Source organism: Sturnira hondurensis, unplaced genomic scaffold, assembly GCF_014824575.4.
Source record: "Sturnira hondurensis isolate 20B ecotype Veracruz unplaced genomic scaffold, ASM1482457v3 Scaffold0001509, whole genome shotgun sequence".
NCBI lineage: Eukaryota > Metazoa > Chordata > Mammalia > Chiroptera > Phyllostomidae > Sturnira > Sturnira hondurensis.
In genome coordinates this window covers 2,335,697-2,351,530 of record NW_028074140.1, presented here as the reverse complement: position 1 = coordinate 2,351,530, position 15,834 = coordinate 2,335,697, and the positions used below count along the sequence as shown (strand labels likewise).

General features: G+C 38.6%; 1 pseudogene; it reads left to right on the top strand.

The window, feature by feature from the left end:
* Nucleotides 1-7,211: 7,211 nt before the first annotated feature.
* Nucleotides 7,212-8,145, top strand: LOC118975301 (60S ribosomal protein L9-like; annotated as a pseudogene).
* Nucleotides 8,146-15,834: the final 7,689 nt, after the last annotated feature.

The window sequence follows — 15,834 nt, the reverse complement described above, 5'->3', positions numbered from 1 at the left end:
CACCTAATAGATGGCTTATCTCCATTTTGTTTAGTTCTTTTTCTGGAGTTTTTATCTATTTTTTCATTTGGGCCCTGTTTTTTTTTGCCTTATTTTGGTAGCCAACCTGCATTTGTTTCTATGTATTAAGTAGAGCTGCTATGACTCCTTATCTTGGTAGCATGACCTAATGCAGCAGGTGTCCTATAGGGTCCAGTGGCACAGCCTCCCTTAACACCTAAGCTGGGTACTTGAGGTATGCCCTTTGTGTGTGCTGAGTACACCGACCTCTTATAGGTGAGCCTTGATTGCTATTGACAGGTCAATAGCAGGGATTTGTCCAGGCCAGTCAACTGTGAGGACTGGCTATGACCACTGACCACCAACCTTCCCCCTTGTGGAGGACCCACTGTGCAGGCGCAGGGTGTTGGTGCTCCAACATGGTCTTTAGCTGCCCATTGTGTGCACAGGACCTGGGGTTTCCAAGGTGGTGCAGGCCAATGTCAGCCCCCAGCTGTGTTTTGCCTGGTGGCACCTTGAATGAGCTATAAAGCAATATGAGAAGGCTGCTACTTGTGCTGGGCTTGGAGATCCCCAGATGAAGCCAAGCTGTGAATTGAGGCTGGCTGCTGCTAGTTCCAGGCCTGGAGCCACTCAGCAAGAGGTATGGGGACTTGGGGCTTAATGGAGCTAATTGTTGCTAGGTTTATAGGATTTAGGAAGTTGTGAAGCAGAAGCCAAGACCATATAGAAAAGACATAACTTGGGTGGGTTGGAATCTAAGAGGATTTCCAGGGTGGGGCAAACTGTGTTAGCCAGATTGATGGAGTCTCAGATAGGGCACCTGCCTGCCAACTCTGGCTCTTTGCAAGTTGAGCTCGGAAAAGGGATAATAGCTTCTGCCCATCTTTCTGTCTGGGAGAAAGTTGTCCCTCAGCTCTTTTCTTGATGCCAGACACTTCAGTTCCTCCCTGTTTGCCAGTGCTGGAGCTCAGGGGGAATGAGTCTGATTAAGTCTGTGTGTAGGTTCTTCAAGGGGAACTGCTTGGGATTCCAGAAGTTTCTTCCACTGACTCAATTCTTGCTGTTTTTGCAGCTAGAAGTTATGGGGACTTACCTTCCTGGCACTGGAACACTGGACTGGGGAACCTGGTATGGGGCTGGTTTCCTTGCTCCCAATATACCTCTCCCAAAGTTTTATCCACCAAATGTACATGTGGGACCAACCCATTCCACATCTCCATTCTTTTTATCAGTCTGGATGGATATAGTTTCTTTAATTCTGTAGTTGTCTCACTTCCACTCAACTCAATATCTGACTGTTCTAAGTGATGGTTGTTCTATATTTTAGTTATAATTTTGATGTGGTTGTGCGAGGAGGTAAGCCATGTTTACCTATGCTGCCATCTTGACCAGAAGTCCTAACTATAGATTTTAATGGCTCATCAAAAGTAGATACTAGAGTCATTAGTAGCCCAAAGTCTAATTCTGCTTTCCTGAGGTGGTGGTGGGGATTATCAGTCTTCAAGTCCTCCCAGGAGAATAGGAGCAAACATTTGTGTTCTATTCCTTTAAAGCAGCAAAGCAAAGGAGGACATGCAACACAGTTAAGTTGCCATATTAAAAGAGCCTTGGTATTCATATCCCTGAACATCAATAATAAGGATTAATTGAATTTTAGAGTTGTCAGTGAGCTTAGTGATCATTTTACAGATGAAGCGTGGAAAATCCCTGGATGGTAATGATGCTCCTAAGGCCACTGCCCTGGGAGCCACAGAGCCAGGTCCCTTAGACCTCACAGTCCCCAGTCCAGTGTTTTTTCTGTCACATTCACATTAGATGTGGCAAGAAAGTTTCAGATAGAGTTGCTGAATGCAATATTAATACTATTTTATGAGAATGGATTTAGAAATTTTTGCTGGAGGTTTAAAAAAATTGAGCATGAGCTCATTTATTTGAGTTGGCTTGAGTATGGATGGCCTGCCTGCAGGCATCAGAAAAGGCTCTTGATGAATTTTCAAGATTCCTTCAGCTTTAATAGTGTATGATTTTCACTCATCTATCCTCTTTAGCAAGAATTTCTTGAGGCATCTTCTATAAACAGAGCATCACATTGTGTACACAGAATAAAATAAAGCAAGGAGCTCTCAGCTCCGGTGCAGGCAGACCCCTGCCATGCAGCTGCCTAAGCAAAAGAGCAGGCCGTCCAAGGTATGAACTATGCATGGCCAGTAACTGAGTAAAATCTCTGTTGCCAAAGCCACCGATAGGGCTGTGTTCTCTGCAGAGGAGGTGCACTAAACACACAAGTACAGTGCGTTTGGTTCCGCTGAGAGCAAAGATACATACTGGTTGTAAATTCTTGCTCTCGTTGTTAAAAATTCTTGCATTGGTGCAAGTGCTAGTTGTTATTTGTTTCCACTGTGTTGGGAAGGGGAGGTGTTCAGTTTCTCTTGCCTGTTAATGAACAGCCATACCTGTCTAAAAAATAAAAAGTACAGACACACACCCCCACCAGAGCCCTCTGGAAGTTTAATAGCCACTTGGGGAGCAAACACCATCCCCATGCCCCTTGCCAAAATATGTGTTGACCAAAAAGTCCACCCGGTGAGAAATCTCCAGCACAAAACTTCACAAACCACTTTCGAGACATTCGATCATTCTGTCACAGAACCTTCTCCATACACGGCACAAATCTGTTTTGTGTTTGAGTTGCATTTTTACATTTCTTGAAATAATAAAGCACAATAAGATAAAAACATTGCATATTTTCTTCCATCTTCAATGTTAAAATGGCTGCACAAAAATTCACCAATTTTGATAAATTTTTTAAACACATGCTGATATGACAGTTGTCACAATACAACCTAACAAAATTGTTCTGAATGAAATTAAAGACAACTAAGTGCTACTAGAGCCATCTTATGGAAAAAACCGAGCAAAGTTTTTGGCTAACCCAACACAAAGAGACACATTTAGTAACAGTACCTGGCACTTCTTAAAATTATGATACAGACAATTGAATGGTATAGCATCTGTGTGGACAAAAATGCTCAACAGAGCAAATTCTTCTCCTTAAGTTAAAATGTGTATTAAGATCATCTTACTGATACTTAAGAGTCATAAGCCATTATTTTGAGTGTTTTTCGATGTCAGGCATGCTCCCCACCCACAGCCATGTTTAGGTTTGAGTGCATATGTGTGTATGTGGGTGCCCTAGGTGGTAATGCACCCCCTTGATGGGTGGGTGCTGCAAGTAGAGAAGCTAATGCAAGGAGAGGGCTAGGAGGAGGTCAATGCCGCAGCTTGGGTAGGAGGAAGTAATAAAGGCAAATGTCTTGAAATTGGGTGCATTCTTCTGTTTAGAATTTTACCCACTATTTTTTGAGGAGGTAGGAGAGGAACATGTACAATTCTGTTGTTCTAATCTACAATCTTCAAAACAACAAAGCAAGATGAATATATTTAAAAACACACACACTGATTTCCCCTATTCCATTCCTTGCCCTTGCCCCATTCAAGCCTCTGGGAAGTTCTAAGCAGTTTAGATTCTCCTCAGCGGGGCAGGTATGTATGTGTGCTGAGGGTTGGGCAGGTAGAAAGAGAGGGAAGTTGAAAGAAGAAGAGAGTTTGGCGAATTCCAGAGAAAGGTTCTTGGGATCTGCTTCCTGAGCAGAGTCTCAGGAAAGTGGTAAAAGCCTTGAAGTAAAGGAAGCCATCTGAGACAAAATGTTTCTCTGTAAATCTAAGACAGGGTCCTGGGCGGGGCGGGGGGGGGCGCTGAAAGACCAGGGAGGGAAAGTCTGCCCAGAGTCCAGGCCTTTAGGGCTGGACAGCTCTGTAGGTTCCTATAGACTTCCATGCCCAAACCGAGCAGAGAATCACAAGATGACTTCAATGCCTGCAAATAGGAGATGGAGTCAGGTGGATGGGATTGGGGAATGTCCCAGCCTTCCCACAGGAACTGTAACCGAGGACCAGATGCTTCCCTTCCCAAAACTTGGTGACATTGACCTTCTGGAATTTAGATACAACCCTAGGGAAAGGATCAGCGTCTCCAACTGACAAGAGAACTTCCTGTTGTCTGGAGAGATTAGGCCTTCTAGATAGACATTAAGTTTTGCTATAGAAGAACACAGTTTTATTTCTGGCACTCCTGAATTTATTCACTGAAATTCATATTCACTCTACCAGTTTAGTTTTCTCCCTAAAATATGTCTTAAACAATCACTCTTGTTTTTGTTTGAATTGTTGAAGTTTCACAGTCAGGATTCAGGTAGAAATTCATACAATATTCCAAAACTTGCTGGATTCCTTGGGGTTTTCAACTGATTTTCTGGTACCTGTGCAGAGTTTAGAAACCTCAGTCTAACAATTTGACTTGACACTTGGCAGAAACAAAGCCTTTAGCCAAATTCACCAGAGCCATTCTTCAAATGACGGGACTCTCTGCTGGAAACATTGATTTCCAGGTTGTCATGGGCCTGCATATGTTCAGACTCTCCTGGAATTTGAGAGTCTCCGGGAAAATGTGAAACGGAATTTATCAATGCAGTGTAAGCTGTGGTCTTACAGAACATGCCTTAAGCCCAAGCTCCCAGCTCCCTATTTGCTGGAGGCAGGGAAAGTGAAGGGGGAGTAAGTGATTAGAGGCCGAGTCCGGTAAAACCACCTAAAACTTTACAGCCAGGAAGCTAGCTTCCAGACGCCTGGCTTTAGCTGAGGAGCAAGGATGGGAAGGCTACTTTCTCAAGAGTGCAGAATGAGTGCCTTGGAGGCAAAAAAGTAGGGGTCTATGAACTTGCATTGGCCCTTAAGGAGGTGGTGATCAGGAAGAAAGATAGAAAGAAAGGAAAAATCAGGGTTTCTTCCCAGGGTTGTCTTGCACAGTGACTTGAGAACTCCTCTGTTTAAAAAGTAGAAATGAAATGTACATGGCACAAAATGAACCATTTTCACGTGTACAATTCATTACATTGACGATGTTGCTCAACTACTAACTATATCATGTTCCAAAATATTTTTATCACCCCATAGGAAAACCCTGGACCCATTAAGTGGTCAGTCCCCATTCTCCTCTCACCCTAATCCCTGACCACCACCCATCTGCTTTCTACCTCTATAGGTGTACATTTTTCTGGACATTTATATAAATGGAATCAGATACGTGACCTCCTGAATCTGGTTTCTTTTATTTAGTTTAGTATGTTTTTCAGGTTCATCTGTGTTGTAGCATGTACCAGCAGTTCATTTCATCTGATGGACCACAGGAAAAGTGAAATTTAATCATATGCATTTACCTCAACATCGGAAAGAGGAGACTTAAGGCCCAGTTCATTTCCTAAGTAGGCCTCTCCCTCTGCTGGACTTCTTTATCTCATTTGAAGTGAGCATTGGCTGTTTTTGCCTATGTAGTGTCTGAGCCGCTGCTAACAGTTACTGATTCAGGGTAGGGCACAGTCTCTCCCTGGCTCAGTCTTTGGAATTCATGTACTACTGAGCTGACATCTTTTCTTTTGGAGCAGGTGCTGACCTCAGGCCATCCAATAAGGGCTTTCATCCCCTTGGGCACAGTTCAAGGTGGACGCATAGTCTCATTGCACGGAGCCCCTTTGGAACTACAGAAATGGGTTTCCTTTCTGTTGGATGAAGATGGACGGTGTAAGCCTGCTCTCGGTGTCTCCACGTGGAGAGCAAGCCAACAGAAAGGACAGCAGATGGGAAAGAAACTGTGAGAGAGCTGAGTCCTGGGGACATTGTTGGGCTATTTTGTCTGTCATGTTTGATAGTTATAAACCTTTTATACCCCTTTTCTTACGCTGTTTTTCCACTGGATTCCTGTCACTTACCATCTGTCACTGCAAGGCATGAACATGACTATGTTCCCCTGGGGCTGGGGCAATCTAGTTGAGGACATCCTTGCCCAGTTCCCAGGTAAAGCCTTGGTGACCTTCTTTGAAGAGACGGTTCCGTACTTGATGTCTTCTTAGCTAGTCTGGGAGTGATTACTCTGTTATAGGAGTAATGGAAAAGGAAAATATAACTTGCAGTTTTGATATTTACCTACCTACCTCTTTATATCTCTTTCTTTAATCTTATTTTGGTGTAAGTTTATATGAAAGGGGAAAAAATTCTAAACTTTTTTCTCTTTGGTTTCATGACATTAGATTCTAGATAGAGATACTCTTTTTGGTTCAATAGATTGAAGGATAGAATTTTATTCAATAGCATAGAAAATATAGGGGTCACTTTACCAATAAAAACCTTGAGGAATAACATTTTTATCATCAAAGTCTTTCTGTTGCAAGTTGTTATAAGAACTGCAAACAGAAAAAAAAGCTTTAAAAAATGACAGTGCCTTTTTTCCCCCTCAGTCTTTTTAGATTCTTATATTTTGCACCAACAAAGATGGGAACCTTTCATATTCCTAAAAACATTCTCTTCCCAACATGACTCAAGGTTTTATGATAAACTCTCAACTAAAGTTTGGTAAAGAATAACAAAGAGAGAAATTTTCTTTCATTTTTCTCTTTTGCTTTAATTGAAAAAAGGATACATCATAGAGGAAGAGTCCTAAGGGCATGTTCTTCTAGTCATGGCTTTCTCTTTTTATTGCAGAGCTTCACCTCATCTTTGGGCCTTTTGTGAAGAGCACCTGATACGGAATGGCTTCGCCAAATGGTATCTTGGCATATAGAAGTTAATGAATCAACTTCTCTAAAAATTTAGATTTTGTATATTTAATCCCCCCAAATAATCTAGTTGTATAGTGTTATGGGTTGAATTGTGTCCCTCACAAAGATAGGTTGAAATCCTAACCCCTACTCCTTTAGAATGTGGACTTATTTGGAAATAAGGTCATTACAGATATAAGTAGTTAAGATGAAGTCATATTGGAGTAGGAGAGACCCCTGATCTAGTACGACCGGTGTCCTTAGAAGAAGACAGCTGTATAAAGACAGTGACATGCACACACACACAAACACACACACACACACAGAATACCACGTGACAGTGAAGGCAGCTGTAAGCCAAGAAACACCAAAGATTGCTTGCAAACTGGCAGAAGCTAGAGAGAGGTAAGAAAGGACTCCTTGATTTCAGAATTCTGAGCTCTAGAGCTGTGGTACAACAAATTTCTGTTGTTCAAGACACTCAGTTTATAGTATAGTGTTATGGCAGCACTAAGAAGCCAATACATAATTATATTTTTATATAATAATATTTTTACAATGACAAAAAGAAAAGATACCATCAATAAAACCCCTATCTATATCAATATCAAGAGGCCTCAGCTCTTTTCCACATCTGTGAGCGTGAAGACCCTCTTAAGCAATCAGACTGTCGATGTTCCAGAGTATGTTGACATTACTCTGAAGGGACACATAGTTATTGAGAAAGGTCCCTGAGGTGTCCTGTAGAGGGACTTGAATCACATCAATGTAGAACTCAGTCTCCTTGGAAAGAGCAACAGGCTCTGGGTTGACAAATGGTGGGATCAAGGCATTGGCAAAGTTGGTGTCTGGTGAGGACCTGCTTCCTGGTTCATAGATGGCTGTCTTCTTGCTGTGTCCTCTCATGGCAGAAGGGACAAGGGGACTCTCTGGAGTCTCTTTCATAAGGGCATTATTCCATTTGTGAGAGCTCCACCCTCATGGCCTAATCACTTCTCCAAATCCTCATCTCCAAACACCACCATATTGTAGACTAGGTTTCAACATGTTTGGGGGAGACAGAAACTTTCCATCTATAGCAGTGGGGAAATAGCAGTGGCAGGCTGCTCTTTCAGTTTATAGCAGTGGCTATGGTTCAGCCTGCCTGTAGTCACCTACAGAACACGATCAAGGGTGAGGCACAGGGCTTCTGTTACAAAGTGCGGTTTATGTATTTTCACTTCCCCATAACATTGTTATGAGAATACATCTCTTGTTGAAATCTCAAATTTTGGGGGTAAAAAACACAGTTGCAGGGTTCAAATGAGGCCAGGCATTGCTTATTCAGTATTTCAAAACCAGAAAGATAAGTTAAGTCTCAAAGGAAATGACATCAAATTTGTATCAAATTTAGCTGCTTTGATTCAGCCACAACAGTTAAAAGTAAAGATATCAGAAAGATTTTGGATGATATATCTCTGAAAAAGGAGCAGTGCAGAAAGCTGATGAGTAAGATCTTTGAATTGTCCAGTACGGAAGCAAGATGCTGGATGGTTCTAAAGACCGAGTTATGTTACTTTAAACATGCCATAAAAGTCTTCTGTGGATTTGGGACTTCTTTAAAAAGAGAGAGAGAGAACAGGTCATTTGGCAATATGATGATCCATGATCCTTAAAAAAATCTGGCGATTCCAAGTTATAAATGTAGAAGACTGTAATTATGATAGAGCTGAAAATACCTCCAAAGCAGGATGGAAGCAGGTGGTGTCTTTCACAACTGCTGTTTTCTTATACTGGGCCCTGCTCCTTAAACCCAGAGGCTCTCAAATTCTTACGCGAGAACTCTCTTGGTAGGATCTTTGCATTTCCTCCCTCCCCTCCTTCCCCCCTTACTTCCACCTCATTCATTAAAAAATATTCTATAAAATCACCAAACAGAATTTAGAAAAACACTGTGGCCTTTTGCAGTCCATTGTTTTTGCCAAACCACAAAACAACCCAAATACACAAGAATGACTGGACAGCCAGTCACTCAGAGCACATTTCCAGGTTGTAGCTATGCCTGGGTAGCACCTTCAGACTTACCTTGATAATTATTTAGTGTAGTAGTTCTTAATCCTGGCTGCATAGTAGAATGATCTGGGGAGATTGTAAAGCCTTCTCACTCCAAACCACTTAAATCAGGAACTCTAGGGATAGGGGCTAGGGACCAGTAATTTGTAAAAAAATCCTCAAGTGATTCTAACATGTGGCTGAGGCTGAGACCCAGTGGCTTCACGTCGTGTCTCATTGCTGCTGGAGTCGGAACACTCTGATAACAAGAGGCAGAGGTGAGCATCCATCTCTGCTCCTACAGCCCTCTGCTTTTGGTCTGATTGGAGTTATATAAAGCCTAACTGGAATTAAGGCTAAGCCTGGTAATTGTCATGGCACTGTCCTAGATTTTCCTATCAAATCCAATCTTATTTTGCATGAGAGATGCAGGAGTAACTCAAGAGAAGTTAAAATATTTCTGCCCCTGTTTAGAATATTCAGCATTAAATTTAAGTTTTTCCATAAATTTTCAAACACTAGAACTTTTAAAGACAGCAATGCTGAATTTGAAAACATATCATTAATTGTACAGTATGGTTGATCACAGAGAATTATCTAGGCAATTAGCATCATGTATAGCCTTTAATGCTCTGTCTGCTGAAATGTGAGTTCTGCATATTGATACAAAATTTGCAAATTTCTCTGCTTATGCCTCATCACTCCCTTCTTTGATTAAATATGAAACAAGTGGGATTTTAAAGTCATAGAGCTGCAAAGGATCTGCGGGAACCATTTTATCTAGTCTTCTGGCCTTATAGTTGGATGCCTAATCCACTAAGAGAGTCAGGCTACCACAGTCTTTTACAAACTCATGAAAACTAGCAGGAATACTGCAACATCCTTTTAAATGGCTCCCTCCTTCCTGTCCCCCTTTTTCCCCCATATTGCTGTTAGAGTGATTGTTCTAAACACATATCCAATCAAGTCACTCCCTTCCTTGCTTCACATTTTTCAGTGGCTCTGAGTTTCCCTAAGGTCCACATTCAAACTCCTTATCCTCACCTACAGTCATCTATGGATTGACCTGACCCCGTCTCCTGCTGTAGATTCATCTCCAAGAGCTCTCATTTCTCATTCTAAACTGTGATTTTACCAGAGTTCTAAACGCAGTTCTCCAAGTAAGTCCTATTGCCACCATCCATTTGCACACACTATTCTTTTCTTCTGTGGTGCTTTCTCCACTATGTGAGGAGACCCTCCTCTGTTCTCCCATTTGGATAGTTTATCCATCCATGTACTGAATGTCTTGATTACTTCCAAGTTATGTCAACTAAAATGCAGCTACTGTAAACATCTGTGTAGATATCCAGTTCATTTCAGTAAATATCAAGAAGTGCCATTGTTGGATCATACATATGTAAGAGTACATTTAGTTTTGTAAGAAACTACCAAAGTGTCTTCCAGGGTGGCTATACAATTTCGCATTCCCACCAGCAATGAATGAGAGTTCCTGTTGCTCTACATCCTCACCAGCACTTGGTGTTATCAGTGCTCTGAATTTTGGCCATTCTAATATGTGTGCAGTGATACCTCATTGTTATTTTAATTTGTGTTTCCTTAATGACCTATGAGGTGGAGCATCTTTTTAAAAAATTTAAAAAGTATTTTATTTATTTCTTGTTAGAGAAAGAGGAAGGGATGGAGAAAGAGAGAGAAACATCAGTATGTGGTTGCCTCTTGTACACCTCCAACTGGGGACTGGGCCCACAACCCAGGCATGTGCCCTGACTGGGAATTGAAACGGTGACCCTTTGGTTAGTAGGCCAGCACTTAATCCACTGAGCCATACCAGCCAGGGGAATTTGGCTCATCTTTTTATATGTTTATTTGCCATCTGTGTATTTTCTTTGGTGAGATTTTTGTTCAGGTCTTTTGTGTATTTTTTAAATTTGGTTTTTAGTTTTCTTATTGTTGAGTTTTAAGAATTCTTGGTATATTTTGAATAATGTTCTTTTATTAGATGTGTATTTGCAAATACTTTTTCCCAGTCTTTGGCTCGTCTTCCCATTCTTTTGGCAGTGTTCTTTGTAAAGCAGAAGTTTTTATTTTTAATGAAGTCCATCTTGTCGGTTACTTCTTTCATGGATGACACCCTTGGTGTTGTGTTTAAAAAGTCATTGCCATACCCAAGTTCATCTATATTTTCTTCTATGTTATGTTCTAAGAGATTTATAATTTTACATTTTACACTGAGGTCAGTGATCCATTTTGAATTAATTTTTGTGAAGTGTGTAAGGTTCATTATTTTTTTTTGTATGTGAGTGTCTAGTTGCTCTAACAGCATTTGTTCAAAAGAACAACTTTTCCCCTTTGAGCCTTTGTCCAAGATCAGTGATTACATTTGTATGTGTCTGTTTCCAGGCCCTCCATTCTGTTTCATTGGTTTATATATGTCTATTCTTTCACCCATACTGCACTCTATTAATTTGTACATTTATAGTAAGTCTTAATTTGGGGTAGTTATTCTGATTTTGTTCTTTCTCACTATAAAGCTGCCTATTCTTGGCCATTTGTCACTCCATATAAACTTTGAATTAGTTTGTTGATATCCATAAAATAACTTGCTGGAATTTTGATTGAGATTACATTAAATCTTCAGATGAAGTTGTGAAGTTGTGATCTCCTTTTGTTTAAATTTCAGTTCACTGAATAAGAAACAGAATATGGTTTCATGTGCTCCTTAGCCTTTTGTTTCCTTTCAGTAAATTACTTGGTTATATTCTTTGTCTATTTTCTTCTGAAGTTCTTATCTTTTTGTAGTTGCTTTGCAAGACTTCTGTAAATACTCTGCATATTGGTACCTTATTAGTTTTTTATTTTGCTTATATCCTCTCCCAATTTTCTGTCTGCTCATTCTAGCCATCATTTTGTTTGTTGACTAGAAATTCTTAGTTTTGCTTTAATCAAGTTCATAAATATTTCTTTATGGTTTGTGTCTTTGGGATTTTGTTTTAAAAGTTCGTTCTCACTTCTGAGGTACAAAGGTATTCTTCTATATTTTCTCCCATTAACTTTATATCTTTGTGTTTCACATTTCGGTTTTTGTTATACTTGTGACCAGTCTTGGTCCAACAGTTACTCTATTTTTCCTCATGTGGTAAATTAATTCTTCTAATTCTGACTGCAAATAATTCATTCTTTCCCCATTGATTACTGGTGTTACTTGAATTGCAAATACTTTTTTTGCAATTCTGGATTGGATAGTTTCTGGATTTCACTCTGAAAGTGGTTGGATCTGCTATTGATTATTTTATCTTGTTGCTTTCGTCTATCTGTCTATTTCAGAGCAAATACACTTTTCTTTTTAAATAATGGCTTCGCTGAACATCTCACAGTCTGTTACTATGAGTTTCCTTCTTAGGTTTTCTTTTTCATTGTTTAGCTATTTGTGAACATTTGTTCTTCTAAATTTTTATACTCAATTTATCAATTTTCAAAAAATACATCTGGCATTTGATTGGTATTACACTGCACTTGTAGATTAATTTGGGGATAATTATCATCTTCATAATATTAAGTAACCCCACTCAAGAATATGAATTGTCTCTCTATTTATTTAGGCCAAATTTATATCCTTCATTGCATTTTTATTTTCCCCATAGCAGTGTTATACAATATTGGATAAATTCATTCCTAGCTACTTATAGTTTTGGACCATTAATAGGGCTTTATTATATTTTGTAATATGCCTTTTATCATTTTATAAGTTTAAAATTTTTAAGTTAATGTTGTGTTTGGCAATCATGCTTAGCTATCTGAGTAGTTATGATAATTATTTCAATTGTTTTAAATTTTTATAGGTAGATGATTACATGGTTCTCGCATGTTGTTTTAAGTGTTCACGTCATCATAAATTTGGTGGTATAAAACAACAGAAAGTGTAGTTTTTTCATTAGTGCTGGAGGCCAAAAGTTCTAAAGCAGTAGTGGTGGACCAAATCCAGGAGTTGGCATGGCCGCATACCCTCTGGAGACTCTAGAGGAAAACCTTTTCCTGGCCTCTTGCATGGTCTGGTGGCTGCCAACATTCCTTGGCTTGTGGCCACATCACTAATCTCTGCCGCCATGGTTACATTACTTTCTCTCCTGTATGTATCAAATCTCCCTCTGCCTTTCTCTCATAGGGATATATATGATTTCAGTGAGGGCCCACAAGTATAATCCAGGATAATCTCTCCATCTCAAAATCCTTAATTCAATTACATCTGCGAGTCTTTGCCCTATAAGGTAAGACTTATAGGCTCTAGGGAATGGGACCTGATATCTTTGAGAGCTGTTATTCGGCTTACTCTTCTTCTTCAATATGATTTTATATATATAAATTTCAGCCCCCTACCGCACATGTTACTTAGTGAGAAGACACTAAGTCTTTCCTACTAAAGTCAGCAACTAGACATAAATCAGTCAGACAATTTCTACTCCTACATGACATAATTTTGAAGCTGTTAACCACTGTAATTAGATAAAACAATGGGAGGATACAATAACTGAAAATGAAGAATAAGAACTATGTTTTTAGATGACAAAACTATACAGCTGGAAAAACTCAAAAGAATTAATTAAATTTTACCTCAAACAATAAAATAATTTAGTAATACACTACCTTATAAAACTAATGTTACAAAATAACTTTCATAATAGAAATAAAAACAATTATAAAATGTAATGGAGGAGAGGATCCTTTTTATGATATTAAAAAAAAGAGTGCCAAAATAAAATTTGATTAGAATTATCTAATGCATGTATGAGAAAAATATATCTAAAAATTACAAAAACCAATTTTAACAAATGGAAAAATGTGCCTTGCTCTTGGATAGAATAATTCAACATAAGAAGTATTGATTTTCCCTGTTTTAATTTATAAACTTATGAAAGCCTAATAAGAATATCATTAGATTCACCACTCTCCCCTACCCCTGGAGCTAGACAAGTCAATTATAAAATTTATCTGAAAGAGAAAACAAACAAGAATACCTAGTTATAATACCCCAACAGAAAAGAGCAAATGAGTGAGAGAATGGGAAGGGTTGCAGTTCCCAAATGTTACAACTACAAACCCTCTATAATTAGGACGGTTTGGTGTTGATACCTGGCTAGACATACAGACTAATTGAACAAAATAGAAAAATAAGTAGATGAAACTGCATGTGTGGAGATTAGTATATAATAAAGACAGCATCTCAAATCAAAAGGGAAGAATACATTTTTAAATAAGATTTTTTTAAATTTTAGAATTTAGATTTTATTCTGAAAGGGAGACTGCTTCTAGTTCTTAAATGAAATATCCACATTGTTCTGGTGGTGGCAATTACATATGGAATTAAAAACCCACTTCAATCCCCAATGACAAACACCATTGCACTAGTTGTCCAGTTAATTTGAGTACAGTTTGGCCTTGAATCCAAATAATCTACAAAAAGAACTTTAATTATCCAGGTAGTTGAGTTTGTACAGAGCAGAACTGATAAGGTGCTTTTGTTTATTTATTTTTAAATTGAATGTATTGGGATGACACTGGTTAACAAAATTATACAGGTTTCAGGTTGCACAGTTCCACAACACTTCATCTGTTCATTGTATTGTGTGTTCACCATCCTAAATCAGGTCTCCATCCACCCAAGTCAAGTCTCCGCCCATCACCATTTATTTCCTCTACACCCTGCTCCACCTCTCCATCCCCTGGCAATCGCCACACTGTTGTCTGTGGCCATGAGTTCTCTTTTATCCCTTTTTTTGCTCAATCCCTCCACTCCCTCCACTGAGCCCAACCCCCAATGGATGTCAGCTTGCTCTCTATCTATGAATCTGTCTCTAGTTTGCATATTAGTTCATTTTGTTTATTAGATTCCACATATGAGGGAAATCACATGGTTGTTTCTGGAAATGGCCCAAGTGTTCATCAGCAGATGGGTGGATAAAAAAGCTCTGGTATGTTTTCATAGTAGAATACCACTTAGCCATAAAAAAAGAGGAAAATCTTACCCTTTGTGACAGCATGAGTGGACATGAAAAGGATTGTGTTAAGTGAAATAAGCCAGTCAGAGAAAGACAAGTACCATAGAAATAAGTATTTTTAATAATAGAGAAATGACTGTGGTTACTTATAGAAATATTAGCACAATTAGGAAAATTTAGTATAATATTTGTCAGTGTGTTCAGCTGACCAAATTATTGAAACGTTGTTACTTGCTTTATAGTGTTGGATAGGTATCATAGATAATGGTTCCATTGTATTAACTTTAAACCAGAGCATACATTTTAATAAATAAAACTGAGATTCTGTGTAGCCAATGTTGAGCTGGTAAATATGTTTAACAGACATATACATATATTACAAATTTTACTGACAGAAAGAATGTACAATGAGCAAAATACAACACTCAATTATAAACTCCANAGAGAAATGACTATGGTTACTTATAGAAATATTAGCACAATTAGGAAAATTTAGTATAATATTTGTCAATGTGTTCAGCTGACCAAATTATTGAAACATTGTTACTTGCTTTATAGTGTTGGATAGGTATCATAGATAATGGTTCCATTGTATTAACTTTAAACCAGAGCATACATTTTAATAAATAAAACTGAGATTCTGTGTAGCCAATGTTGAGCTGGTAAATATGTTTAACAGACATATACATATATTACAAATTTTACTGACAGAAAGAATGTACAATGAGCAAAATACAACACTCAATTATAAACTCCACATAGCTAATTCATTCTTAAAGAATGCTTTCTTGATTTTTTTCTCAACTCTTATCCATAACCAACCCCTGGTTGCAACTGATGAGTATACTTTTCACATGAATGTAGGTAGATATTTTCATTTATATTAATGAATAAGGTGGAAGTAAAATGAGAAAGACATAATATTCAATTGTGACTTATTTGTCAATGATGTGACTTCTTTGTTGAATCAGACAATAGTTTTTAAATATTGAAACATTACTTCTCCAATTTTTTGTGCTATTCATGATGCACTTTTAAGATTAGTTTTTGGTAGCATTTTCTCCTTCATTTTAAGTCCACACCAGGAGTTGGTGAACTTTCTGTAAGGGGCAGGTAAGAAATATTTTAGGGTCTTAGGCCTATGTAGTATCTAT